Source organism: Lissotriton helveticus, chromosome 1_1 (genome assembly GCF_964261635.1).
Source record: "Lissotriton helveticus chromosome 1_1, aLisHel1.1, whole genome shotgun sequence".
Lineage (NCBI taxonomy): Eukaryota > Metazoa > Chordata > Amphibia > Caudata > Salamandridae > Lissotriton > Lissotriton helveticus.
In genome coordinates, this window is record NC_136057.1 from 984,423,254 (window position 1) to 984,449,632 (window position 26,379).

General features: G+C 45.3%; 1 long non-coding RNA gene across 2 annotated transcripts in view; it reads left to right on the top strand.

Annotated features, from left to right (window-relative positions):
* Positions 1-26,379, top strand: part of LOC144771604 (uncharacterized) — a 120,660-nt gene that overhangs the window by 42,765 nt on the left and 51,516 nt on the right. Inside the window, exon 4 of one of the 2 annotated variants that reach the window (XR_013599387.1) lies at positions 11,885-11,974. The exons of the other annotated variant lie outside the window; for it this stretch is intronic. This is a non-coding gene — a long non-coding RNA (uncharacterized LOC144771604). Of the gene's footprint in view, positions 1-11,884; positions 11,975-26,379 lie in introns of those variants that run through there. 2 annotated transcript variants of the gene reach the window in all.

The window sequence follows — 26,379 nt, forward strand, 5'->3', positions numbered from 1 at the left end:
GTCTCACAGCTCTCCAGACTGTTCAGTTACTCTGCACCTGCATGGGTGTGGCCACTTCCTTGCAGTGGGGTGGGGTAGATGCATTTGATTGGTTGGTTCCTCTGTTGCTTTGTTGTGGGGTGTGGTGGATGATCCTGATTGGTTGACAGGCTCAATTGGGTGTATTTTGTATTTCCGATTCGGTATTTACCAATTCGGTATTTACCGAATCGGTAAATACCGATTCGGTAATTCCCATTCATTCCTATGGGCCTGGAGGCCCATAGGGTTGAATGGGTATTACCGAATCGGTATTTTCCGATTCGGTATTCGGTAAATACCGAATCGGAAAATCAGAATTTTACCGATTCTGCAGTTTTTACCGAAATATTTCCTACATCCCATTTTCCGAATCTAAAATAATGAATCGGTAAAATTAGGTATTTTAGAGTCGGTAAAATGGGATTACCAACATCAGGCCCTTAGTAATCTATTTTTAAATATGAATGTTTTTTTGAGATCTTTGTAAATTTTATCTGTGTGACTCCTTTATGCATATTCTTATCTGAATAAAGATTTATTGATGTTGATGATGTTATTTTAAGTGTGTGTATTTGTGTGTGCCAGTTAGTGTGGTTCTTTCAACAATTATGTGTTTGTGTATTTTGTTTCTGCAAATGTTTATTGATGTGTGTGGCAGAATCTGGTTTGTATGACTATTTACTTTGTGAATGGTTGTGAGTTTAGGAGAATGTGTGGCTGTATGAGTATGTTCTTTACAGCTATATTATTATTATTATTATTATTATTAAAAACATTTGTAGAGCGCATGGCTACCCGAAGGCATCCCAGCACTAGCAGTATAGCACAGACAGCAGCCAGGTGATTATGGTGCAACATTTTGGAACAGCCAGGTTTCAAGAAGCTTTCGGTAGGGAAGATGTTGAGTCACTGATCGAAGATAAAGAGGGAGCACGTTACATAGCTTAGCGGAATAGTATGAAAAGGAGCGGCCTCCACATATTTCCTTTTTAATTCTAGGAACTGAGGCCAAGAATAGGTTGGCCGTGTGCAGAGTTTTACCGGGATGATGGAAAGAGATGAGAGAATGATTGATATGGGGCACTTTCCCCCAGTGTCTTGTGAGCCGTGCACAAGGATTTGAACTTTATTCTCTCTGTGATAGGAGCCAGTGTAAGTAATGCAGGGCCGACTTTGCAGACTGCTCTTTGGGAATTCTAAGCAGCATAGGAGCTGTACAGTTCTGTATCACTTGTAATGTCCTTCTGGTTGACTTAGAGGCACCTAGGTAACGGGAATTTCCATAATTCAGGCAAGAGAGAATCAAAGCCTGGACCATAAGTCTCCTCTCTAAGACGGGAAGTAGAGGTAGGACTTTGCGCAGCATCCTAAGAGTGCCATAGCAAGTTGCTACACGCTTTACTGCTTGATGGTCAAATTTGAGGGAATTGTCCAGCAACTTTCCTAAGCTTCTAATCTTTGTCTTAGGGGCAGGGGCAGGGCCGATGCAGTTTGGCCATGCAAATCCAAAATCTATGCTAGTGGTGTTGCCCAGAATCATAAGCTCAGTTTTATCTCCATTGAGCTTGCCACTTTCTCCAAACAAGGTTCGAGGCAAGAAGGGAAATTCTGGGAATGATTCAGAGAGAAAACTAGTTGGGTTTCATCATCATATGTGATAATATTAATCCCAGATTATACAAATGGCTGTGACTGCCTGCATGTTTCTGTATATGTTTGTCTGTGTGTGTTTGTGTGTGTGTATTTGGGTTAAAGTGACTTTTTTAGCCTTTTTAGGTCGGGCCTAGCAGCGTGCATGCGTTGCATAGGAAAGGACCTTTCGCCATCGCTTCAGCTTTGCTGCGAAAAACATGCACGCATTCCATTGCTTTGAATGGGAATGCATGCACGTGTGGCGATTTCCTTTCGGGAGCGAGCTTTGACACCATGGGATCGATTCCGATTCGCGAAAAAAAACGTCCGTACGATTTGTTTCCGGAGCCCTCTCCATACAAATCGTACCCGTCCGTCTGAGTCGCGTAGTACGATCCGTATTCTGTGAATCCGTCCGAATCGTCGCGATCCGTACATATTGCAAGGCTGAAATTGTGAACCGTACGACTCGTACACATGCCGTACGACTTGTACACATGCCGTACGACCTGACGAGTACGATCCGGACCGGGGTCTGAGGATGCATTCGTACGGTCCACGTCAGGTAAGGGCGAGTCGTACGGAAAAGCACATAAACACATACACAGCGTACGGTCCGTACACCCCATGATCGCAGTGCTACGGTGCGAACCCCTGCTCTGTTTTTCTAGGTCCCAAGAGACAACTGTTCCCATCATTACTTTAAAGAGTCCCTCTTTTTCATTGTCCTTCGGACCACCTCGTTGAGATGTGGTTCTTGGACCCTCCTTCTCATACATCCAGGCAGTTCAAAGGACTTGATGTTTTACGAAGTACATTTCACGTTTTTTTCCAGGATCTAACTCTGTACAGTCTCAATGGGCCATGAAAAAATAAACAAGTCTGCATTTATCACGTGTGGGTCGATATTACGAGCATGATGTTCGGCAGGTATGTTCTCCAAAAGGGTGATCATCTGATGTGCTTGCATTTTCACCAAGGGAACCCTTTTGGATTTCTGCTGTACAGGTTTGACTTTGGTCTGCTTCTGAACCCACAATGGTTCGAGATGGGTTGATTCGGAACCCAAAATGGTGTTTCTTTCAGAGAATATGAACTGTGTACCTCGAGATGTAGCTCAGGGGACATTGCAGCACCTCATAAAATAATATAATAATATAATAAAATCACCATACCATAATGTGAGTGGGGCACTCTGTGAGCATTGCCAAGCAGATACCAACCAAGGCTACTGAACGTCTGTAGTAAGCACCAGAGATCGCTGTAACAGCCCCATGCAAACTTGGCAATTCACTTACGCCAGTGTGTGTGAAGAACTGCTGACAAAAGTACAGCAACACCCATTACACAGCAAAACTGACTGCCGGCTCCCATGAGACAACAAGACTGACTGGCGCCTCATCGCACCCAAAGAAGGAACAGCAAAGGAGTCATGGGTCGCATAGTTTCTGAGCAAAGAGGAACTTGGTGTGATGTTCTGCTTCATTGCTTTTTAGTATGACCTGCGGTGTGAGATTTGTGGTTTCTGGTTTACAATTCACCACGGGTTGGCCGCATTCCCAAGCAGTGAGAGGCCTTTTAACAGCAGTTCTCAAAAATATTTTTTTCCTTCTACCTTTACAGGCACTTGTGAACTTTGTCATCATCTCTGTTTAAAATGAGTTGTACAAGCAGACTCAGACTGTGGTAATTGTGACTTTCAGCAATAAATCCTTGGATCCATATCCTCCGCCAAGGCGGAGTTCAGACCCCATTGATTGAATCTTTCATCTGTTTCCTTCTAAGGTGGGCTGTAAGATGTTGCATCCCATCTTAAGCAGAGCCCGCATAAACCAATGGCGGCATGCTTTATGTTGGCCACACCATACCGTCTGCGAGAAGCGTTCTTGATGTAGATGCCCAACATAGGTTTGAAAATACTTTTAACCTGCTCACATTTCCATCCAAACATAGTGATGCCTGGGACGCACCTGCCCTCCACTCAAATCTTATTGGCTTAAATTTATTTCAAAGAGTTGTTTCTAGCAGTTTTTTTCCACACCATACAGTGTTGTAGTGAAAAGCAGTTTAATGGCTACAGTGGGTCAGCTAGAGATAAGTCTGCAACATAAAATCCTACAGCCAGAGCGTGTTTAAGTACTAAATACTCCTGCCATGTGATACGATCTGCATTTTCCGAAGGTATTTCCTGACTGGGCCAACTCAGCCGTTTATGCTCTGAGAGACGATAACTGGAGGGCTGTTAAATTAAGCAGTATTAACACTTAAGAATAACAGTGCTTAAAATCAGCAACTTGTAATATTATGTTGCGCTGTACATTGGGAAGCTCTTCTATCAATGTCCAAGCCCGTTCTACCAGACCCGGCTTGGCACCTGTAACCTACCCTGTCTCGGTCGTGGCAGAGATTTGCAGAACATCTGTTGTGCAAGCACTACTCTCTGGAGGCTTCCTCCTGGAGGATGCACGGCTTGGCTGAGAGATTTGAATGACCATTTATGCTTAATTCGCCATCTCCATTTATGCTGATTTTCTGTTGCAGAAGGTAGTAGTCAGGTGTTACCTGTGCGGTGATTGCTACTCTTGGTCACCCACTCCTCTACTGTTTCTCTACCATTGGTCAATACTACTGCAGCATCAAGGGATGGTAGTCGGTCTGGTCCTTCCTTTCTTTGTGACTGCCAAACCAGAGTGGTTAGAGGTACAAGCTGCAGTGGCGAGAGTCCAACCATATGGAGGGTCACCGTCCGGGTTTTGTAGCCCTTAAATCCACAAATGCTCCCGCATTGTTGCCCAATATTTCCATTCCACGTCAAATGTCGGTAGCACGCTTTTTGACCTAGTTCCAGAGAAGAAAATATATTTTACTGAATTCTTTCTGAAAGATGTGGCATTCCTGTGACCCATACTTGTTTGACAATGCATATTCATCAGTCAAATACTTCGATGGCTTTGTATGTTCTGCTGCCTTCAAATGAACTGGCAACATGAATTCCAATTTTCCGCATTAATGCTGTGGAGAGTTTGTAGTTTAAACTGAACTAAATCTAAATCATTCACTCCAGTAAAAACACGGAGGATTGTACTGAACTCACTTCTCTGCATGCCCACTCTCATAAGAACATCTGCATTTCATGATAACAACTTGCCCTTAGGAAATGAATGTAGTCGGTAGGTCATTCCAAGCATGTTATTGTACCCTCTGCTCGGGACGAATCTAGAACTGGTTACAACAGAGTAAATTGCAGAAATCCCCTGAGGTGGAGTCGAGAATCCAAGGCTTTTTCTATACACGTTTATTTATGATGCTGTAGAAGCCACTTGCAGAGAATGTGGAAAACCCCTCAGCAGCTGATGTCACAACTATACCTCAATCCCAGGTTTGATATTGCAGGTGTCCTCACACTACTGTCTGGCTTTCACCAAGACCCGTGAAGTGTACGGCCCACCTAGCAGTATTAATGGTGAGCCATCTTGTGTTCCCCACTCACCATGACATAGGGCACTTGATCTCTGACTGAAAAAGAACCACAATTTAATAACACGTTGACATTGTCATATAGTGAAAAATGGAAGACATAACTGTTCAGTTATAACTTCAGCTAAGTTTCAAAAGCAATGCATTTTTGGGAATCACTGTTTGTTTACATTCCATGTCCTTTACATATTCTTTTCCTCTAGGACAAGATTGGGAAGTGTTGTCCCGTATGATATCAGCACCATGGCCAGCCACAGAGCTGTCCTAAGTGCAGCAAGTGCACCATTACATCTTTATAGTGTACTAATGAACAGTGTCTGAACAGTAAAGTCACAGTGAAATCTGTCACTTTTGGTAATTAATAAATTTTACAGGTTCTTTTGAGTTACCCGAGCATCTGCCACTGATCTCTCTGGACCTACCAGATTCAGTGGAAAATCTCAACCCCGCTATTCCAAGGGGTTCTTGGACTACCCAACCAACCATGTTTAGTGCCCCAAAGCCTTAAACTGCTATCTCTTACAAAACTACTCTATGTCATGTAATTCAAATTGTGGAGTGCTTATGGAAAATAGGGTACGCTTCTAGTGTAGAATCTGTTCACCTGGAAATTTGTAAATGTATTTCTTTGACGCCGGGAATTGCAACCAAGCTGAGAAAATATCTTTAGATTCAGTGGAAAATAATCTTGCTGTCCAATATGGTCAAGAGATGCTCTGAACCGGAAGTGTTGCGACGCAAAGGTTAGTAAAATGTCTCCCCTTTTAATAGGCTTGAAAAAGGAAGTTGCAATGACTTCTCCATATTGTCCTAGGAACACACCTGTTGAGTCTACAATGGCGGAGACCATCTTGCCTTGATAAAAACATAGCCTTCCCAGAAATCCTCGGCGATGGTCCAGATTCTGAGAAGATGGCCAAACCAGATGGGGCCGTGGAGAGGAGCGTTGCATCCGAGTATTGCATCTGCAGGCTGGCCACTAGAGGTAAGTTTTTTTAGAGTTACAGCGGCCGCAGGAGCAGTTACAGTTCTCCCTGCAGCACTGGAAGAGCAGTGGGAGTATTGTGTCTCACACATCCCAAGTAGAATCAATAGCAGGAGGGACGGAGGACGCAGCAGCCCAAATCTTTCCCATAGCTGCTGCCCAATGCCCATTCACACTACCATGTGAGTACTGCTTTTTGGCAGCCTCCATTGGCACTTTGCTATGGTGCATTTGAGGTTTGGAATTTTTCAGAAGAGGTTTTGGATATAATAATTTTTTCACCACAGCACCCAACAGTGATTGGCGAGATTGCATGTGATGCTTTTTTGTAGCACTGTTGCTCGAAGTTTAAAACATTATGGGCCATATTACCAAGATGTGCGTTAAAAAACGCACATCGCACATTTCCCTATCGCCGGCTATCGCCGGATTTTATCGCCGTGTTAGGGCGTCTTTATCAACGCGCAAACCGTAGGTGATATTAAATCCGGCGATAGGGAACATTAGCGCGTGAAAACAAGCGCTGTTGTCACGCGCTAATGTGTGCCTTGATAATATGGGGGGTGGATTCAGCTTTATGATCCACACCTCCATGTTATCAATGCCTAACACCTGATCAGAGCAGGCGTTGGGAGACCTGCGATAAACGAGTTTATCGCAGGTCTCCTTCTCCCAACGCCTGCCTTGGTAATAGGGTGTTACCACCTCCAACCACATGTTACATGTGGTTGGACGTGGGAACGCCCACTTTGCATGTCATTAGCGATGTTTCTCGCTGACATGCAAAGTGGGCTTGAGGCAGGCGTTAGCATGCCCTTGTTAATAGGGCGCTAGAAGTATCGCTGCTTTCTCGGCACAATTCGCCAAAAAAGCGGCGATACTTCACCTTGGTAATATGGCCCTATGGGTTTTTTTTGGCCACTGTAACAGACTTGGGTTGCACCTCTCAAGCACCAGATTGCATTCATCAGATACTATTGAGAAAGGAGTCGATAGTGAAATTAACTAGTTTCTAGAAGTTTACCCGGTAGCTACTTAGAGTATCCAAAACTTGATCAACAGTAGTCATGTGTGAGAGTTGCTCTTGAAGTGCAAGATTCATTATTTTGCTTTTAATAATGCTGTCCTTTTCTGCATTGTAAAAAGATGTCACGTTTGGGACTAATACACACCTCTATCGAGTTTGCTTTAGCACGGTATCAGAGAGTCCTTACCTTTTAACAGGAATTGCAAAGGTGCCTGTGTGTTTGAAAAAGTAGGCTGCGCTGGAGCCAATTGGGAAATTTTCCCTTCAGCTGATTGGCCCAGTTCCAGAGCATGCTCACAAAGGTGCCGACTGGGCAATCATGGCGGAAAACTGCCGGACAGGTAACGCCTGGCACCCGCCCGCCCCTCAGTCACTCATGGAAAGCGGAGCCAGTCGGTCTCCCTTTAGGGATGCTGAAGGTGGGTTTGGCCTGTTGTTTTGGGAAACTGAACCATGTGGCAGAGTAAAGCCAAGTGCGTCTCTCTTTACCAATCTATGGTCAGACAGACAACTGATTTATAAGGGAGGGAGGGGCCTCTTCATACCTGAAGGTGTATATCCGCACATAAATATGGGAAACATGTTACATACACATCATACGAATAACCTCGTGGCTTGGTTTAAAAGAAAATACTGTTGAAAGAGAATTGAAGATATTTTACATTTAATGTGTATTATTGAGCTCAGCAGTTTTACTTGAGTGGTGTACCTCCTCCCCCAAATCTTCCCTATACATTTTCTCCAACTCTTCTATGCCATTCAATAGGCCTTTTCTCTCTACCATCTATACATGTGCTTCATCTAAACCATTTATTTAATCTATGGCAGAGATCCCAGCAGTGGCAATTGTACTGTCGTGATAGAAGCCCTCCCCCATCCTGGTATAGGAACACATGGGCACTCGTATGCTAGAAAAAGAGACCCTTCAATACCACCTGGATCATGAAATCGTCTTACTGCTTTTTTTAAGCTACATTGCTTGTTTAAAACACAGTGATACAAAATATATGTACAATTGTGTAGAAACAAAGATTATTCTGAGGGACCACACATCAGAATGTCTAATGACGCATTAGGCATTACTGTGTGCTGGTCACAGAAGTCTCTTACCTTTGATAATAGACATGTGATATACTTTGGTAACTTAATTTTGGTGTGTGGGGCCAGGAGACCAAAGTTCAAATCGTGGCTTCTCCACTTTACCAAATTATGCTATCTAGTTCACACCCCTTTAATTCCCTGTGCCTCAGTTTGCTAATTTGCCGAATTTGGAGCTCTTAGGAACAGGATAAATCTCAGAAAAAGTGTGATATAAAACTGACTGTTAGACCTGGCACCTTGGCATGAGTCTCCCTTCCACTTTTTGCTGATGTGCCTCAGATGTTTTGCTGGTGTTAGCTACTCAGGGCACTGTGCCACTGCCAATCAGTGCGACAGAGCAAGTGCTCCCTAAAAAAAAGTGTAGATGTAATTGACTTCCATGATTGGCTTATTTCGTTTACTATTTGTCCCCAGTAAAGTGCACCAGGAGTTGTATATCCATATGTATGTGTGTGTGTATAAAGAAATAAATCAGTCGGCGATGCTTCAAGCGCAAAGTAAGTGCTTTTATTGATTGATTTATTTCCTTTGCGCATCCCGTCGTATGTCACACTCTACTACCCCCCACCCAGCCTCGCCACCCCACAGTGTTACCTGTGCGAGCTGCCACTGGTGACGCCACTGCTAGCCTTCAGTTTATATGGTGTGTGGAGGATTTCCACACTCCATTTTCGCCACAAAAAATAGTATGTGGGGGTGAAGCGTTGAGGAAAATACGCTCCTTTTCCAACATGGACAGAGCCAGAACAACAAATAAAAGTGCACATTTGTTAATACATCACATGGAAAACAAATCATATTTTGAGCACAGAGATGCCATTCATTTTTAGGTCTTGCCCAGGCAGTCCGCATGCGCTCCTCTAGGAGGGCCTTTAGCCATCGGTCTTCACTTTTCAAGCACTGCACTCGTGCTTGTGGCGGCATCCACCTGGTGGGAGCGAGCAGCGGTGTGCCACAAGAATGAGTGCAGTGCTTGAAAAATAAAGACTGCTCTCCCAAGCGCATGCGCGCACCACTCGTGGGCTCAACCCCTGCTCCCCCTCTATCACATATTCTCTTCCTCACCTAAATCACTCCCTCCTCCTGGCACCCAACTTATTTCTCCGTTTGCCACACTTGTTATCTTCTGGCACGCGCTGTTCTGGCTTGCGCTCTCTCTCACACACACTAACTCATGCACGCACACTTTCGCTCACACATTCTCTCTCACTCGAACGCTATCGCACGTCTACGTTGTGTCACCACTGTCGCAGTTTATGAGGTTGGAAACGTCTTAAACGTCCATTTGGTCAACGATTGCTATATTTAAACAATACCAGTTCACAATCGCACCAAAATCGTGTGAGCCACTTAAAGCACACACAAACTTAAAACGTGGTTTATGTTACAATAAGATGCAATATCATCTTTGCTTCTTTTGTAGTCAGATCACTTCATGTCTGATTTGAGCATTTTCAAGGGGAGCCATGCCACCTAGCGTTCAAACAGCAGAAGTGTAGTCGTGCTACAGAGAAGTTTTGCTTTGACTAAGCATGCAGAGGTGAACCACTGGAAGTGTTTAGCATCCCCAGCTTCCACTGCTGACATGTTGGCCGCAGTTCTGGCACATTTGCCACATCCCTGCCGTCTGTATTGCTGCGGTCACCCCGCTGCCCATGCGTGTCTCTGCCTAGACTGCCAACTGTCTAAGATTTTACACATCTTTAAAATGGTACTGGTCCCTATTCGAAATACATTGCTGGTTTCGGGTCAAAGTGGATGGTGCTGTATTACTGGAATAGATGCAGGGTTGATTTGTCAGAACAGGGATCTGCTACAAGAGAAGCAATGTGTGTGGTGTAGGTTGCAATTGAGGTACATAGCAGTCCTTTTTGGTCTGTGGATACCCTTCCGCCAGGCCATCATGTCAGCAGTCACTCTGATTGGGTCAGGATTTGTATGAAGTAAAAAGAACCTCAGCATTAATCTCCCTTCATCTGTTCATGATAAAATCTCACACGGAAGGCACTGAAATGTCACACATAAGGGTAGAGGAAATATAAAATTGTCACACAAACTGAAATCTTAGCAACTGTGCTTTGGTTGATCTTGGTTGTAACGTTGATGCAAGTTTTGATGAAAAATTCAAATCACTTGATTATAAAAATCCTGGTATCAGCATGTCACGTAACATTACAGGATTTCATTATTACTGGCAATGATCTGCTTGTTTTTAGGTACTCATACGGTCCCATAGGCGAGACCTATTGGCTATGCCATTGCGTGTTTATCAATGTGATTTTTTCATGTTCGTGATCCTATGAACACAATGCGACTTTGATTTATGATTCAAAGAGGCAAATGAAAGGCAGAAGCTAAACCAAATGGGTAGTAATTTGAACTACTTTTCAAATAGCATATATTGGTGTATAATTATTCCTATTTGATCATAACCATCACTCACACACCACCACATATCTACACTAACCCTGGGCGTAGTGTGCGTAGTGGGGCTACGCGAAGCTACGCAAAGTGGGCGAGAAACTACGCCCACCTGCGCACTTCATGTAGCCCCACTACGCGCCGCATGCCCCCCTCCCCTACATACCTAATTTAATTAAATGGGCACATAAAAATAAATAAAATGCACTTACCTTGTCCGCGGCGTCCCGGGGCTCCCTCCGCTCGTTCACGCCGCCGTCTGCTAACCAATGCGCATGCGCGGGCCACCCGCGCATGCGCATTGGTTAGCAGACGGCGGCGTGAACGAGCAGAGGGAGCCCCGGGACGCCCCGGACAAGATAAGTGCATTTCATTTATTTTTATGTGCCCATTTAATTAAATTAGGTATGTTCGGGAGGGCGGGAGGGAGGCGGGTGGCGGGCAACTTCGCTACACCCAAGGAGTGGGCGTAGTGTTGCCTGCTTCGCCTACTTTGCAAAGGGCGAAGTAGGCAACACTACGCTCACATCGTGGGCGTAGCGAAGTTGCCCGCCCAGGGTTAATCTACACATTGTAAACTAGGGTGAAAATGATAGTGCAGGCTGTCACTTTAAGCACATTCAGATAAGATGTGCCTTTTTTATTAGCAACAGGTCTGGAAGGGTGGCTATGAACTGTTGGCTTCCCACCCCAATCTTTTCAAATATCCCCTTCAATGTCTAGTGCAACAACCCATTGAATAGATTTTGTGGTAATAGACATATCTTATCATGATTCACTTCCCTTATCTATAACAATTACGTGAAGTTAGAAAATGTTAAATACAGAATTGCATTTACATCTGGGCATTTGCATCTTTTTCCTCTTACCCCTCTGTTAAAGAGGGAAACAGCTGTTCTGATTATTTCCTTGCTTTTCAGACATTACACCAATAACATTGCACGCATTTTTACATATCTTTACAAAATGCAATTTCTAAGCATGTTCACGCAAGGTTATCAATTGCATCTTAAGCCTGCACTTTCTACGCCTTTGAAAGCATACTACCTTTAAATGTAATATGTTTGTCCAGTGTAATTATTTTAATATTTATCTAGGCTTAGAATTCTGTTGCATGAATTCAAAATCGATAGGTAATATGAATTAAGTAAACAACGTGTTTCCGTGAATACTTTTGCAAATATTGATTTGGATTGAAGGTATCTTTCTCCTTGAGCCAGCAGCAAACTCATAAGTTGCACATGGATGCGATAGATTGCCGTTCATGAACTACAACGAAGGAAGGCACTGCAGCTTTCTCTAAATAAGATGTAAGACCATTATGTTAAGAAACATTTTTGCATGAAATTTTTTTTAATTTTGTGATGCTATATGCAGTATGAATTTCTCAAGCATTCATTGAATTTTGTTTTCCCAACTCTGCGCATTGTATGGTTTTGACCTGAGTTTATTATTTCAATTTTTAATTTAAAGCTGTCTTACCATATGTACTCTTTACCCAACTATTCTAGTTTCTTTCTTTGCATAGGGCCATATTATCAAGAAAGGGTGATACATTTAATGCCGCTTTTATCGGCAGGAAACTGCCGCTAAAGCGGCGATAGTGGGCTTTATAATATACCCTTGTGAATTCCCATAGAAGCCCAGGTTAACACCAGAACCTGGGCTTCTATGGGAATTCACAAGGGTATATTATCAAGCCCATTATCGCCGCTTTAGCGGCAGTTTCCTGCCGATAAAAGCAGCGATAATGTATCGCCCTTTCTTGATAATATGGCCCTTAGTTCCTTAACGCTATCCTCAAGCGTGTCTCTTTCCCACACTATCCTCCTTCACCGTGTTTTGAAGAACTTTACCTTTCAAGCCTCTTTCTCACGTATTATTTTGTGTCACCTTGACTTGTTTCCTCTGCTGAAACCTTAGAAATGATTTGCTGTTAAATTCAGTTAAAATTGATAAAAACAATTAATTTCAAATGCAGTTTTCTAAACTGTATACATTTTCCATTGGAATAATATTTCTCATGTATATAAGTACGTGATAATGTAAAGCACAAACGTAGTCAAATGGAATCAGAGCACAGTACAGGAACTGTGATAAGCATACTGTCAATCAATGATAGGAGAGGTAGCTGGGTTCTATAAAAAGTTCACTCAAGGCCGGATTTAGTGCCAGATTGTTGCCTGGTGCCACAATCTTTTATAGCGCCTCCAATGACCTCCGTCTCCACAGATTCCCTCACTACCACCCTCCAACAGTGCCCTTCATCTCTCAATAGCCCCTAGCTCACATGCATTTTATTTGTTTTATAGCGTTACTCATACTAGTGTAGGGTGTCAGAGTACTTTACATCACACACACATTATATAGAGACAATGAATCATACCTGTGTAGATCAGTCTATAGGATGTTACATAAGACAATGAGGATTACAAGGTGTAAAAGTCACGTCTCCCTTACTTGTAGGTAGTATATTTCAAGAATGTTTGGTCTGGAGAAGCACAAACTCAGGATTTAAAATGTACCACAATAGTGGAGGTTGACTTTACTAACAAGAATGTATTTGTACCCAACCAAACCGTTTTTAGCAACATTAAGATAATGAAAGACTGGGCAAAAAACACAACGTCCTAAACTATCCCATGCAGTTTGCAAGCATATATTTGATGACAGTTCATAGGTCAATGTTCTACATAAGGATTATATTTTATGAACTGCAAGTACCAAAAGGATGTCTGACAAAAAAACAATAATCCACTCAGCTATTTATATAAAGTTAATTTCTGTGATCAGACCTGGAATGGGCAAAAATATTAGAAAGCCCTACATACCGAGGAATGACCGGTTTCGGCTATTACAATATTATATAACACAAAGAGCTAACATGACACTGGTCTCAAGTAATCGAATTTTCAACAGAGAGGATGCACAATGCTCTCACTGTGAACTGGTGGGAGAAGACTCATACACATGTTGTGGGTATGCAATAAGCTGACTGCTTACTAGGAGACTATCACAACACAATTAGAGTGCTGCACGGACCGCAAAATGAAATGGAACGGGGAGGTTGCTTGCTGGGCCTCTACCAGAAGACTAAGAAACATAAAGTGACAACCCGCTTTCACATAGTGGCAAATCGCCTCATTACTAAACGTTGAAAGATCCCTGACCCCCCGGCAGTGAAGGCCTGGTATAACTCAATGATATGCCGGGCGCAAGTTGGGACATCGAGAGCGTTCGCTGACTGGGCGGCACAGTGGGATCTCCGTGATGCCTGGCGCAGTCGTAATCCCTATACTAGGACTTATTCATATTACTCGGGTGCCCATGCACTATATGTCAGACTCGACAGATTCATGTTATCAAGCGACCTACTGCCCCATGTCACAGACTCCTGTTATCTGGGACGCACCCACTCAGACCATAACCCTCACACTCTTGACTTTGCCTGGGAACGCCCGCACCCGCCGATCCCCTCGTGGCGCCTCCAGCCTGATGTCTTGCTGGACGCCCCATTCAGGCAATCGCTCTCGGCTCGCATTTTACAATTCTTTGAGGATAATACTGATACTGCATCTACCCCACAGGTTGAGTGGGATGCGTTTAAAGTAGTCACACGGGATCATTGTCTGGGCACGCAGGCGGGAATGAGACGGCAGGTGGATAAGGATTTGACGCAGGTAGAATCTGCTCTACTGACCGAGAGCAGGAGGCAGTGGAGGGTGACGATACGAGGTTAGTGACGGCCCGCGCACAACATGCTCAACTCCTAGATAGACTAAAGAACTTAAACTATGCTGCACACTCGGCGCGCACACACCACGCTGGAGATAAGCCAGGCAAGTTGTTAGCTTAGCCGATACAACGAGACACCCAAACATTACTGGTACTGTCAGTCCGCACCACACAGGGCGCCGTTGTCTAGACACAGAGAGCTATACACAAGGCTTTTACGGGTCATTACAAGAATCTGTACCATTCCCGTTTACAAGCCACTGGGGATGATATTTCCAGGTATCTGTCGGAGATACCGTTACCAGCGGTCACTGATGCGCAACGCGATGAATTAGGCGCGCCACTTGCGGCGGAGGAACTTCGGGAAGTTATATTCTCCCTCTCTAATGGTAAAACCCCAGGCCCATATGGATTACCTGCAGAGTTTTACAAGGCCTACTCTACTATCCTCATACCAGAACTATTAAGAGTGTATGCGGCGGCAATTGAAGATACTGCTCTTCCACCGACCCTGAATGAGGCGAATGTGATATCGCTTTTGAAGCCTGGCAGGGATGTGCTCAATATGGGATCGTACCGGCCGCTCACCCTCCTTAACACGGATTACAAGATCCTGGCATCTGCGCTGGCCCAAAGATTGGCACCTCTGGTCCCTGCGTTAGTACGCGCCGACCAGAACGGTTTTGTGCCAACCTGCAGCACGTCTTATAACATTAGACGGCTCTTTCGTGTGCAGAGTCTGGCCGTTTCCCGGTGGCCTCGCTCAGGGTGCGTAGTTCTCGATCTTGAGAAAGTGTTTGATTCTGTGGAGTGGCCATACCTCATGCAAGTGCTGGAAAAATTTGATTTGGGTGCTGCCTACCTCCGGATGGTGGAACTCCTTTACTCTGACCCTGTAGTGCGTGTGTGGCACAGGCAGACTCTTCTCTAACCCGCTCCGTGTTCGCAGAGGCACCAGACAAGGATGCCCCCTTTCCCCCTTGATTTTTGCACTCATGATGGAACCCTTGGCGACGCAGCTGTGTGCTTCCGGTGCAGATTGGGGTATACCCGTGGCTGACGGAGTGCACTCAGTATCGCTGTATGCGGATGATTTATTGATCTACATTAAAGACGTGGCCAGCTTCCCATGCGCGCTCACTGCCATATTCAGCAATTTTGGAGATGTGTCGGGACTTCACGTTAATTAGGCGAAATCAGGTGTATATTCTTTCGCCGCGGACACCCCGGAGTGCGATGTTGTAGTGACAGGAGAGTGACTCCTCTGGTATCCAACCGTCTTTCGTTATTTGGGGATTCAGGTCTATCATGAACCCGATGATCTGCTGGAAGGTAACCTCATGAGAACGATTTCGTCACTTACAGCTCAAGTGACCTTTTTGAACACTCTTCCGCTGACTGTCCCCGGCCGTATTACACTCGCAAAGATGGTTGCCCTGCCTAGGTTACTGTATTTCTATGCCAATCTGCCGGTATATGCCCCAACTCGCATTTTCCGCGAACTGGAAACTCTAAGTAGGCGACTGATCTTGAACACGGGGTGCACCAGGGTTGCGTTGAGGACTCTTTATGCTGCAACGGAGAGTGGAGGATTGTCTGTCCCTAACCACGAGCTTTACTACCTGGCGGCGCAGCTACAATGGGTCACTTACTGGTTGAGCGGGAAGAACCTGGGGGATACTGCCTCGGAAGGCGCGGTCATGATGGTAGCACAGGTGAACGCGCTGTTTCATCCCTTGACTAAAACCCGCTGCCCTGATCAGCTACACCTCGCGGTGGCGAGGAAGTGCTATGTGAGGAGCCTGAAACTTACGCACGCTAACAATCCATATGCTCCCACTCTACCACTGCTGGGTACTCCTTGGGACGGAGGCGCACTTATGGAACCTGCGTTGAGCAGCTGGGCGGCTGCTGATCTGGAGAACCTGGGCGACTTATTTGCAGACGGTGCGCTGCTCTCTTTTGCGACCCTAGCGCACAACACAGGACTGCCAGCTGGGCAGTTCCTGAAACATGCGACACTCCTGCATACATTGGCACATGCCTGGGGAGCTCTGACGGAGAAGCCTCCAACACATTTGCTCATCCAATACCTGCATGTGCTGGGTAATGGCTCTCATATAGTACATTGGCTCGCCCAAGCACTACACACACACACGCAGTTCTCTTAACAGTGGCTGCGGGACAAATGGACAGTCGGTAGAGGCCAGGACTGGACTGACAGAGAATGGGCGTGGGTGCTGGCTGGGACGCAAAATATACCACGCAACGCACGTTTCAAGATCATTCAATATTATATTGTACACCGTGCGTATCTGTCTCCGGATAAGCTCAATCGATACTTTGGGCTTTATACATCGGCATGCCCCAGATGCGGACTTGTGGACGCACAACTCCTGCATGTACTATGGACATGCCCTTCACTACACACCTACTGGACTACAGTGTCCGGTACCTTGGCAAAAGCGACTGGAGGCTGCTTGCCGCATACATGGGAAGCTTGCCTATTGGGCTTGTTTAAAAGAACGAAACAGACAAAAGTCCAGGCGAGGTTCTGGGATCTGGGGCTGATAACTGCGAAACGTCTCATTACCAAGCGCTGGAAGAATAGTGCGCCCCCCAGGTGATTCACTGGCGCAACTCGTTTGACAACTGGGCTAGGGCGGAAAGTGTAGCGTTACACAGAGAGGAGATGGCGGGGCACCGCATGTATCCCATAGCGCTGGACTGGGATGGCACCTTGACAACTTACCATCAGGTGTGCCTACAAAGTAGCATTGTTTAGACGCTTGTGCCACTCTTCGTATAATACCGGCTGGGTTTCCCCCCCTCCCCTGCCCCCCCGCCCCCCTCCCCTCTCCTCCCGCTGGGTAGATGTCTGACCACGAGGCTTGATCCTCATTGTTGACATGACGCCGCTCATACCTGCTCCCCGCCTGCCAGATGAACATCACACACACACGCACTCGCTGATCTCCACCGCACAGTCTCTGGTTTACGAAATTTTCAGATAGTTCTTTACATTTGTTAGTTTTGAAATAAAGCTTTGGATGTATGTTGCATTGCTGATATGCCCAATTTGCCCTGATCCGCTGCCAGAGCATAATCTGTGCTCCGAACTGAACAAATATCTATTGTGTTACTGGAAAACAGTTCTTGATTTATTCTCATTCTTTTTCTTTTTTCTTTCCGCTTTTATATTGTGAACTGCCACAGTTAACCAACACTCTCTCTTTGGCATACCTGTAACCATTGACGCTACCATGCTGTTCTTACTACATCACTTTTATTTCGACCCTTACAGCCGAGCTCCTTCATGTGTATGAACAACTGAAGTGATTTGTGACAATGATTCTGTACTACGGCATGGTTGACCTTTTTTCCTTTTTTTTAATCATATGTGTAATGCTGTAAAATGTCAAAAATTCAATAAACATATTCAAACAAAATGATATGCTGGGCGCAAGCGGAAAGTGTGGCGCTCTGGTGAGAAGATGCCACCGGCATACGTAAGTCACCCATGGCCGTAGAATGGGATACAATACTAATAGACTTCCAAGGCGCATGGCAGGAGCATCTGGAGACACTGAGGCTATCTCAGGTGACAAGCAGGACACATGAGCACGCTGAGGGTAGCACATAGTAGCTGGTATAATACATTTTATTTGCATAGTTAATTAAAACCATTGCAAAATGACATTAAAATAAAATCAAATATATACATATACAACTTATTCCTTCATGATTCGTGTTTAAAAACCTGCTAAAAAAAGAAAAATGTCTATTATTATGCAACTTTACCAACAAAGTGTCTGATCTCTGTCCAAGTGCTGCGGGGAGCATTCCAGTAGTCCTCTATAATTAGGCAGCTTCACCAACAAAGTATCTGATATCTGTCCAAGTGCTGTGGGGAGCATTCCAGTTGGTCAAATGACTTTCCGCCAGGAATTGACAAACTCTTCCGGCCTTGGCAAATCTACCCTTATTACAATACTAGCAGCTACATGTGACATGCCTTCAGATGCTGTTCTATCTGACCACCGCATGCTTCAAATACAAAAGTTCTTATTATGTATGGAGAGACTCTTTAATTCGTATCAGGAAGTTTACTCATGAAATTACTGGCTAGGTTCCTTATGGCAGCATTTCAGGCATTTTGCTTTCACAGAGTCTCAGATACTTCACTAGACTGCAGTTCAGTTGTGGATCATTGGGTTTGAAGCATGCCAGCAGTGCTTGCCTCCTGGTGCGAATCCCCCGTTGGTTGAAGTGTTGCTTCAACAGTTGTTTCCGTACCTTAAGAAGTTTTTTGCAGGAACATAGTAAGTGCAGCAGATCTTCAGATGCGGATCCACATAAACAGCACGCAGAGCCCGCTTTCTCTCTTAACCAGGGTGGAAGATGTTGAATACTGGGTAGCAACCCCAGTCTGTACTTCAAGAACGCTATTTTTATGTATTTGTCATAGCCCAGATTAAAATACGCTTGAGCGGCCGATTCTGTATATGTCTTCAATGTGATCCAACCTTTGGCCCTTTTTGTCAATGAAGCCTTGTCCTCCAGCCAATAAAGATGTTTCACTGTCTTCCACACTAGTTTTTAAAAAATGGTATTAGTTGTTGGTATTTCCCAAAGCTGACGTAGCCGCATCTCATTCAAACTACTGTTAAGATATTTCGCAGCAGGTGTTTTAGTGTGTTGTTGCAGCTCTTTCCATAGTTGTTCATTTAGTGTGCCAAGCGGAGCTTTCCGCACTTTGTCCCACGCAATAATAAAGGCCCCTTGCCTTGCAACTGTTTGTTTTTGGATGCCAAATTCAAGTCTGATTTGCGCAGGTGAGGCATGTTTGGGCAGCCCAAAGATTTCTCTATATGCTGTTGTAACTGTGGCATCAAGTCTTTTTGCGTCTCTGCCTTTCTGAGCCTCGCTGCCATAGATAATTGTTGGCAGCAGCTTTGCCCGAACCACCCCAATCAAAGGGAAGATCGATGGTCCTGTCAGTTTAGAATTGAGTGATTTTAGAGTGGTAACCAATACTAGGCCTTTGTGCCTGATGCTGTTCTTCTGTGCCTAAAAGTGGCCCCCTGTATTCAGCTTCAAACCCAGAAATTTGTATTCTTCTGTTTCCTCACTTTTAGCATCTCCCCAAAACCAGGCTCTAGCTTGTCTCCTTTTTTTCCTGATTATCATAGTTCTTGTTTTATCCAGGTTGATTGTTAGATCATTTGCTTTAGAGAAGTCCCACGGCGCGTTTAAGAGGTGTTGTAGCCCTACCTTTGTTTTACTAATCAGGACTATATCATCCGCGTACAAGAGGCATGGTATCAAGATGTCTCCTAGTTTTGAGGCATGTGAGTTGCAGCTAAATTGAAGTGGTACTAAGTCAGCTATATATAGGTTAAAAAGAGTTGGAGCTAAAACACATCCCTGTTTCAGCCCCTTTTGCGTAGGAATACGCCTCAACAGGAAAGTTCAGTTTCCCAGCTTTGCCTTCAGCCATGTATCCATGTGCAAGTTTATTAACAAGTTTAATAAGGGCAGTAGCAGCCCCCATCTATGCAATTTGGACCATAGTTTAGTGCAGTTGACATGATCAAATGCGGCCTTATAGTCAATAAAGCATAAGTATAGAGGTGTCCGTGCAGCCTCAGCCTTATCCATGAGCATTGCCATGCTTAGTATATTGGTTATTGTCCCGACTGATTTTACAAATCCAGTCTATTGTAGAGGGATTGCAGATCTTTCTGTGACCCATGCCTGGAGATCCTCTAATAATGTGCCAGCAAACACTTTTGCCTCATTATCTAATAAAGCCACTAATCGATAGTTTTGTGGTACCGACCTTTCACCAGATTTATAAATTGGGGAAATGGTTGATCCTTTCCATGACCTAGGCAGGTTGTTTAACATTCTGCTTTCTCTAAAGAAGGGTTCCAGTGCTTCTGCCCAAAAGGTTGCCTCCTGTTTATATAGTGCTGGAGGTATTCTATTAGGGCCAGGAGCACCTTCCCTTCTCCCCTTGCCTATCTGCCGTTTGATTGCAGTTCTATGAGTTGTTTGAAGTTCCTCTGTCGTTAAACCTTCCCTTGTGTTACCAGACTCAACGTGGTTGCTTCTAGCACCGGCCTTGATTACCATATGGCATTCTGGTTCATTTTCTGTAATTTGGCACTTCTCACTAAGCTCAATGCTCTGTTGGTAATGGGAACTAAGGTATTTTACCCATTCTTCCTTGGCGATGTTCGAGGAAATGCCATCTTGATTGTGATGAATACATTAGTAGCTGGATTTCCCCTACCCAATATTCACCATCCCAGAATTGGGGCAAGGGCAGTAGGCGTGTAGCAACCCCTGACATGTATCCAAGATAACACATACTAAAACTGGGACATAAGTGCGAGAGATGCTGGTAAAGGAAGGGGTGGTGAGCCTTATGTGATAGTGGCAACTCCATCTGCGCCCAATACAATCATTTTGTGAGATGCTGTTCCCCTACCCCTAACTCCCTTATCTCACTGTTCACTCATTTATTTATTTATTTATTTAAAACATTTATATAGCGCAGCTATCACCTTACAGGTATCCTGGCGCTGAGATAACTCCTAAGATAGATGTACTGGGAGACAGCAATAGAATAGCCAGAAGTTAACATTTAGGAAACAGCCAAGTTTTGACCCGTTTCCTGAAAGGGAGAAGTTCCCTTATTTGGCGAATGTCCAAAGGCAAGCTATTCCAAAGTTTGGCCGCTGCAACTTTGAAAGATCTCCCTCCGGTCATGACCTTTTTGAATCTTGGTACTTTGACAAGACAGGCCGTTGTAGATCGGAGGGCTCTGATTGGAATGTACCAGTCAAACATAGATTGCAAGGAGCCGGGCCCGACTCCATGCAGGGCTTTAGAAACAATACAGAGAGATTTGAAGGCCACTCGCTGTTTCATAGGGAGCCAGTGAAGCTCGGCCATTGCCGCTGTGGCCGAAGATCTCCTAGGCCAGCCAAGGGCCAGTTTGACAGCGGCAGTTTGAACTCTTTGGAGTCTGTCTAACAACATGGACGGGGCCTCGAGCAGAAGCGCATTACAATAGTCAAGGCGACTGAGAATGGTACACCTGACTATTAAGGCCCGGGCCTGTGAGGGAAGAAGTGGCAAGATCTTACGAAGAGAGCGAATGAGGGCCGAGCAGGTGGACACTGTTTTCGCAGCCTGGGCCTCCATACTGAGTTTGTTATCCATCATAACACCCAGATTGCAAACAGTGGTGACCGGCTGAGGTTTTTCCAGGGTTTCAGGGGGACAAAACTCCGCCGGGAACGGGCGGGGAATCCGACTTCCGGCACAGAACAGAACCTCGGTTTTGGAGACGTTGAACTGTAGGGAATTATTGTGTAGCCAACCAGCCGTGTCTCGCAGACAGTCATGAAACGATTCCAAGGGGATCGATTCCTCACGCTCCCAAGAGAGGAGGCTCTGAGTGTCGTTGGCGTAGTTAATTGCTTTTAGCCTGTGGGATTTTATTAACGTAATCAGTGGTTTAAGGTAAACGTTAAATAAAATCGGGCTGATGGAAGAGCCTTGAGGCACCCCGTGGAGTACCGGGGAGAAGGCCGATTGAAACGGGGGGAGGGACACAGCCTGCTTCCTATCCCGCAGGAAGGAGTAAAACCAGTGCAGGGCAATGCCGCCCACCCCGGCTTCTCTTAGTCTCTCCAATAGAATCACGTGATTGACCATATCAAATGCGGCAGACAGGTCCAGCAGGATCAAGGCTACGGCCTGGCCCCTGTCTGCACGCATACGAAGGTCCTCCATGGCAGTGAGTAAAGCTGTTTCGGTGCCATGGGCTGGACGAAAGCCGAATTGTATTTCGTCCAGGAAATGATTCTGCTCCAGATGTTTGGAGAGACAAGAGCTCACCCAGCGCTCGGCAATTTTTGCCGGGAATGGTAGCAAGGAGATGGGCCGATAACTCTGTAGGCACTCCGGATTCAAGGAGGGTTTCTTCAACAGTGGCCTAATAAGAGCCTGCTTCCAGGGAGCAGGAACTAAGCCACTGCGCAGGGGTTGATTGCAGATCCTGCAGAGAGTGGGAAAGAGTTCCTCTCCGGAGGCTTTCCAGATTTTAGGAGGAATGGGGTCGAGAGGAGAACCCGAAGAGATCCCGCGAGCCAGTCTGTCGAATTCCGCATCAGTAATAGGGGGGAACTCCCACAAGCAGTCCATAGGCTGACACCCTGGGCTCGCCAATCCATAATCAGTGATGTCGACCCCAGGGCCGGTGGGGCAGACCAGTGTAGGGGAGATGCTCAGGTTACGAATAATAGTCTCAATTTTGTTCTTTAAAAAACAGCGCAAGATTGTCGCAAAGGGCTTGTGTGGGAGGGATCGACTTTTTAGCGCAGTCAGGGTGGGTGAGGCTGTTCAAAATCTGGAAAATACTTTTCGAACTGTTAGCGGCTGTACATATTGTGGAGCAAAAGTAAGCAGATTTAGATTTCTTAATCGCAGTTTTATATTCCAAAAGTTCGGTTTTCCAAAGTTGCTTATTAGCATCGAAGTAACCTTGCCTCCATTTCCTCTCAGCCTGTTTACAGGCCAGTTTAAAGGCCTTTAAAGAATCATCAAACCAAGGAGCTGATACTCTACCCTTGTGCTTGCATTTTTTTAGTGGAACAAGGGAGTAAACATTTGTAGATATCCTGGGGCAAAAAGCCTGGTAGTTGTCCTCAACTGGACAGTTCGGAGAGAAACTGTCATCCACTTGGAACACGGCACCAGTAGTTCTCAGCCTTTCCAGAGCTTTCCAGTTTCTGTACATGAATTCAGAGGTGGTGCTGCGTGCCGGCATTCTAGCCCCCTTACAGTTGATGTAGAATTTAAGGAGAGAATGATCAGTCCAGCCCATGGGCAGGATATCATTCAAATGTACTAGCTGAGGGGTGGAGAAGATAAGATCAAGTCGATGCCCAGCTCTATGAGTGGGTTCCCAGACTAGTTGTTGGAGCCCCACGCTCTCACAAGAGAGTAGAAGATTGTGCAGTCCAGTATCTAAAGTACCATTCGGCCATAAGTTAAAATCCCCTAAGATGAATAGCTTGTTGTGGGAAGTCGCCATGTTGGAGAGAGAAATAAGTAGCGATTGTTGTTGCTGGGAGCTGAAGGCCCCCGGAGGGCGGTAACATATAATTACCGTGAAGGTAGCTCCAATGTGGCTATTAATTGAGAGGCCGAGGACCTCGGTCCCAACAACAGGGTCCATATCTAGGATGTTAATGTGCCAGGAGGCTCTATAGATAATTCCCACCCCACCACCACGGCCTTTGGGTCTGGGTAGATGCAAGATTTTATAATCCTGCAGACAAGCCCAGTCAAGTTCAATTTCGCAGTCAGGGTGGGTCCACGTCTCGGTTAGAAAAAGGGCATCTAAGTGATGGGTTTCTACTAGTAGTTGGATTTCAGCAGCATGCTTCGGCAGTGATCTAACGTTAAGAAGTCCGCCCGATAGCAGACCCCTGATCGCAAAGTCATTCAGTGGGAAAGCAGTGTCAGCAAAAGAAAGGTGTCCTTCATACGCATACTCACTCAGGTTAAGCAGAGTCTCCCGAGAGTATAGTGAAGGGGAAGCCCCATGGCTTGTGGTACATTGAGCAGAGTGGCCCGTGCTCGTCGCGGTCTGGTCGCGGACGGGCGCAGACGGGCTTGCCTTAGGCGCACTTTTGGCGCGCTGCCGGCGCGCCCGCTGCGCTCGTCCGCTGCACTTCTGGGTAGTGAGCATTCTTATTGGAAGAAGAAGCGGAAGGGGCGTGGCTTGTTATGGGGGCGTGGCCGATCGTCTTGAGGGTGATTGCGGCGCTGTAGTGGCCCTCCCCGCAACAGCGCTGGGACCGCTGTGTGAGGTGACCCCAAGACCCAGGAGCAGCAATGAAAACAAACAGCAGTAAGCACACAAAGTTTAAAATCACAATAGTGCAAAATGGCAAAGTTTAAAATATATCAGAATGTGGCTCCCGGCTTCCGCCTCATGAGAGCTATCTAAACGCCGGCTCGTGGTTCAGCGCGACGCTTTATAGTGCCGAGAAAGGGGCGTGGCTTGTTATGGGGGCGTGGCCGATCATCTCGAGGGTGATGGCGGCGCTGTAGTGGCCCTCCCCGCAACAGCGCTGGGACCGCTGTGTGAGGTGACCCCAAGACACAGGAGCAGCAATGAAAACAAACAGCAGTAAGCACACAAAGTTTAAAATCACAATAGTGCAAAATGGCAAAGTTTAAAATATATCAGAATGTGGCTCCCGGCTTCCGCCTCATGAGAGCTATCTAAAAGCCGGCTCGTGGTTCAGCGCGACGCTTTATAGTGCCGAGAAAGGGGCGTGGCTTGTTATGGGGCGTGGCCGATCATCTCGAGGGTGATGGCGGCGCTGTAGTGGCCCTCCCCGCAACAGCGCTGGGACCGCTGTGTGAGGTGACCCCAAGACCCAGGAGCAGCAATGAAAACAAACAGCAGTAAGCACACAAAGTTTAAAATCACAATAGAGCAAAATGGCAAAGTTTAAAATATATCAGAATGTGGTTCCCGGCTTCCGCCTCAGGAGAGCTATCTAAAGGCCGGCTCGTGGTTCAGCGCGACGCTTCATAGTGCCGAGAAAGGGGCGTGGCTTGTTATGGGGGCGTGGCCGATCGTCTCGAGGGTGATGGCGGCGCTGTAGTGGCTCCCAATGTGTTGACATGTTATTGCAAGGAGTATTGTATACATCCTTGTTGAATATTTGTAGACAGCTTACTATGTAGTTATAGCGAATTCTCTAACACATTTTCTTTGGTACCAGATCCGGAACAGCAAAGAAGTTTATCACTGGTGACAAGTAGTAACCGGATCAGATGCAAGTATGTAATTCAAGCCGTTTGTAAATGCTATAATGCATGGAAATGAATAAAACTCATAAAGAATATAAAAAAACAAAAATTTAAAAAAAAGTTAATTTCTGTGATTTGCTGGTACATATTCTTTGCCGCTGGCATATTAACTCTCTGCACTACTGTATGTTGTGTTAAACTGCCACTAGACACAACTATGGTCTCTATCCAGCAGAAACATTAATTACCATAGCAAAGTTGATATTTTTATAGTTGCTGGAAAACGGCTTGACACACAAGGAACTCTGAAGCAGGTCATTTTAAACCCATGGGTTATTCCTAAACACAGTGCCTAACCCGGCTCAAGGCCTGCTGCGGCTGCACCAGTCGCACCTCCATAAAGCTGTCCCTGTGTGTACTGTTACTGTGATGTAAATTTCTTTAAAGAGGATTACCTTCAGCTTTCAGCTCTTTCCTAATTTATAGCATCCCGAGTAAGTAATTCTCAGCAAAGAAAAGAAAGGGTAATGCATCTCGAGGTTAGCGCCTAACCATTACACTGCTATTAATTTAGAGGCGTTGTCCAAGCACAAATCTCCAGCACCTATCACCCTTTGGTGCAACTGGCCAAATTCAATCATCAAATTCAACAAAAGGAGGTGCACCAAACAAAGTACATTTCAGTCAGTTTGTGTTTTCTTTATTTTCATCCTTTATTTCAATATCCACAAGTAATCATAAAAGCAGCCAACGCGTTTCATTCTTATAAGGCAAAAGCCTATTAGAACTTCTTCAGGGCTGCAACAAATAACATAAAACATACATAAGACCAACTATGAAAACATCAATAATACATTACCAAGACATCATTGCAACATTAACTAATCAAATTATATTTAAAAAATCAGACGACAAAATTGACGGACATGAAAAATATATAACAATCATATAGATCAAGAATCAACTGCACAACAAACACAATTACAAAACACCATATCAAATTAGACATTGTGATAACCTATTTCTAGATCACAATAAGGAACATAAAAGGTCTCTTTCTAATCCAAAGGTCCTATATTCTTGCATTCATGTGAGAATAACAATAGTAACAGCGAAAGAGAAAAGAAGAGGA